Genomic DNA, 4,356 nt, shown 5'->3' with positions numbered 1-4,356 from the left:
GTCTCAATCACAAAAATCGTCAGCCTCCACTAGAAGCTATCTTGACGCAGCAAAGACCAGTGAACATTATGCCAATCATCAGCAAAAGCCTAAAAGTACTCATCAGGCAAATCATGCTCAATTTACTCCAAGGATGAACATCAACAAAAGCATCAACCAACAGGTAAATAATGTAAACAGATTAAATGATCGTGAAAGCTTCTTTAATGGACAATGTTTTCATGCGATAACTTTGGGTATAAGGCTGCTCAATGTGTTGCTTACAAAACCATCATGACTAGAGAAGCACGAAATCAGAGGAGAGTAATAGGAATCAAGAAAATTTCCTATAATAATTTTTCTCCTCTTGAAGATGAAGTTGAATGTTAATTTTGTAATAAATTTGGTCATGAAGAATCTGAATGCAGGAGCAAATTTCAGCCAACTCTTCAAAAGGAGAAAACCTCATCAAATTTCAAGATATGGAGAAAGAATGAATCTCAATCAGAAAGATGTGGCATAGCTCTGTTTGCAGAAGGACAAGAAAATCAGTGGTACATTGACAACAAATGCTCCAAACACATGACAAGTGATAAAGAGAAACTTCATTCATATAATGCTTTAGAAAAGGAAAATAATTTCTCCTTTGGAAATGACACATCAATTGTCATTAAAGGTAAAGGTTTTATTTATTTCAAAGAAAAGGATAAATTTGGAAATGTCATGTATGTTGATGGTTTAAAACATAACTTGTTGAGTGTCAGTCAAAAGTGTGGGCAAGGAAATGAAGTTGTGCTTCGATGAAACAGATGTGTGGGTCATGAGCTTAATATAGGAAAGATTGTAATCAAAGGTACAAGAACTCCAAACAATCTATACACACTAAAAGGAGGACAAAAACAATGCTATGTAAGCAAAATAGATGAAAACTCATTATGGCACAGGAGATTGGGGCATCTAAGTTTTTCTCAAATAAGAAAAGCATGCAGACTCAAGGTAGTTTGTGATCTTCCAGATATCAGTATCCCATAAAATACCATTTGCAAACCATGTCAAGTTGGTAAGCAAACCAAAGTTCATTTCAATGAAAAAGAAGGATCAACTAGTAAGCCTCTTGAACTCATCCATACTGATTTGTGTCCACCAACAAGGAAAAAGTCACCTCATGGAGAAGAACACTTTACTTTCTTCATTGATGTTTTTTCGAGAATGTGTTGAATAGGTGTAATAAATCATAAAGATGAAGCATTTGAAAATTTTAAAGCCTTCAAAGCTTTAGTTGAAAATGAATCAGATCGAAAAATCAAATGTCTTGGGAAGAATTCATATCAAATGAATTCTTTGATTTTTGTGAATGACATGGAATAAAAAGGAAGTTCTCTATTGCCAGAACTCCTCAACAAAGTGGCATAGTAGAAAGAATGAACATAACAATTCAACAAATGGCTCGAGCTATGCTTGATGAATATAGAACTCCTACCACATTCTCGGGTGAAGCTGCATTTGCTGCCATGACTATTCTCAACAAACCTAATGTTTGGTTAAAAAGCGATCAAACTCCATATGAAGTTTGGTATGGTAAGCCTCCTACTGTAAACACTTTACATTTTTTGGAAGAAAATGTTTCATCAAAAGGACTGACGAAAAACTTGGTAAGTTTGAATCCAGAGCACACGAAGGAATTATTCTTGGTTATCCATCCAGAAGTAAAGGATACAAATGTTATAATAAATGACTTCAGAAAATTGTTGAATGCATTGATGTAGTAATTGATGAAGCATGAAGAAATCTGGAACAAATAAAATCAACAAAGGAATATGACAGTGAGAAAGAGGGTGAATTCTTTCCCATATAATATCAAAATGATATAGAGGAAGAAACCAATGAAGCACCAGAAGAAGATACAACATACAAAGAAAAGACTCCATCCAGGTATGTTCAAAAGAATCATCCAGAATCTAAAATTCTAGGAGAAAAAGTGTTTGGAGTATAGACAAGAAGAGATGTTACAGGAACCTCAAGTTATCTAGCATTACCATCCTGCATAGAACCATATAATCTAAATGAAGCTAGAAAAGATGAATGTTGGGTTAAATTCATGAATGAAGAAATCGACCAAATTGAAAAGAATGATACTTGGGAATTAGTTCCTAGGCCTCATGATAAAAATGTTATAGGAAAAAAATGGATATTTAAGGATAAGTTGAATGAAAATGGAGAGGGTTATTAAAAACAAAGAAAGAATTGTTTGTAAAGCGTATGCTTAACAAGAAGGTATAGACTTTGGAAAAAAAATTACACCTGTTGCTAGACTTGAAGCCATAAGAATGTTTCTTGCTCTTTCTAGTTTTCGAAAATTCAAAGTATATAAAATGGATGTAAAATCATATTTTCTTAATGGAGATTTAGAAGGAGAATTTTATATTGAGAAACCAAAAGGATTCATTCTGGGAAATGGTGCAAAACTTGTATGCAAGCTCACAAAGGCTCTTTATGGACTAAAACAAGCTCCAAGGGCTTTGTATTATTGCTTTGAAAAATATCTAGAACAACAAGGGTTCACAGAAGGATCTACAGACAACAACTTATATAGCAAGACCGAGAATGATAAACTACTAATTATTTTTGTTTATGTTGACGATATCATCTTTAGTAGCAATGAAGTGTCTATGAGTCCGAACTTTGCTTCAGTTATGCAACAAGAATTTAAAATGTCCTTACTTGGTGAACTTACATATTTTCTTGATCTACAAGTTCAGCAAAAAAAAGATGGTATTTTTATTTCAAAAACTAAATATCTCAAGAAGATTCTGAAGAACTATGGAATGGAATATTTTAAACCAGTATGTACTCCAATGGTAACAAGATGAAGTCCTACTTCTAACAATGAATCACCTACAGTGAACCAACCATCATATAGATCTATGATTGGAAGTCTACTTTATCTAACAGGTACTAGACCTGATATCATGCATGCAATAGGAATTGTTAGAAGGTTCCAAGAAAATCCAAAGGAATCACATCTTCAGGCTGTAAAAAGAATATTCAAATATCTTCAAGGAAATCAAGACTTTGTTCTATGTTATCCTAAAGATATAGATCTGACTCTTCATGCATATACAGATGTAGATTGGGCAGGAAATGTTGATGATCGAAAATACACTAGTGAAGGTGCATTCTACATGGGATCATGGTTAGTGTCTTGGTTCAACAAGAAAAAAGGTTCAACTACCTTATCTACAGCTGAAGCAGAATATGTGGTTATTTCATCTTACTAAACACAACTACTTTGGATGATGCAAACATTGCAAGATATTCAAATCACATGTACTCTAGCCATATCCATTCTATGTGATAATACAAGTGCCATTAGCATTTCAAAAAATCTAGTCATGCACTCCAAGGTAAAGCATCTACCAATTAAGTACCATTTTCTATGAGAATAAGTGCTTGAACAAAAGGTTAAATTGGACTATGTTCCCTCTAAAGAACAAGTTGCTAATATATTCACCAAACCGCTTCGTAGAGAAACATTTGAATATCTCAGACAAAATTTGGGAGTAGTTTCTGCATCATCTTGCTGTTAAACCCAGTTTTTTAGAGGAAGGTTCCTATACACAAGTTTCTTGAAGGATATTCATGTATCTACGCAAGTTTATGTGGCTAGAGGAGCATATATGCTTTTCTAATAGAAAAACAGTGGGTCAGACTCTGATATGGGTGCTCAGTCTGTTATTGATGATTACAGTCTACTGATATGCTTTGTTCATTGATTTTTATCTAACTGATGAAGATGCCTTGATAAATGAGTTGTTGTCAATGCAGAGGTAGCACAGGTTCAGGGGGAGCATTAACCTTCACAAACTTTTGTCAGTGTTGGCATTATGGTTATTGACTTCATCTATGATTTCAGATATTCATATATTGTATAGACTCTACATGTACTCACCGGGAGCATGGACAACATAATGAGTCTCAAAGGGGGAGAACATATTGGTCCACTCTTTGCCCTTGATGTCAAAGGGGGAGAGTAATTTGGTGTTGCTTGATATCTCTAACAATTTCTACAGCTTGCAATAATAAACACCAATATGGTTTCCATCAAGTCCAAAGGGGGAGATTGTTGGCATTATGATACATGTGTTGTCCTTGATGGGAACTCACTCACAGGTCAGCTCATAGTGTAACAGGTTAATTTGGAGTCAACAGGGCATTGGTAGAGAAGAATAGGAAGTTTGAACAAAGGTCTATTGATTAGAATCAAGAAGTTGAAGGAAAAGGATGTTTTTAGATAATTTAATATATATACACACATTCGCCTTATCAAAGCAGTGTATACAGGCAGGTTCACATAACAAAAAGAGCATATATGTATGC

The sequence above is a fragment of the Pinus tabuliformis genome, chromosome 2_2 (assembly GCF_031772625.1).
Source record: "Pinus tabuliformis cultivar Carrire ecotype Pingquan chromosome 2_2, CPIR1, whole genome shotgun sequence".
Taxonomy (NCBI): domain Eukaryota; kingdom Viridiplantae; phylum Streptophyta; class Pinopsida; order Pinales; family Pinaceae; genus Pinus; species Pinus tabuliformis.
The sequence above is the reverse complement of the archived record's forward strand: the minus strand, read 5'-3'. Positions refer to the sequence as shown.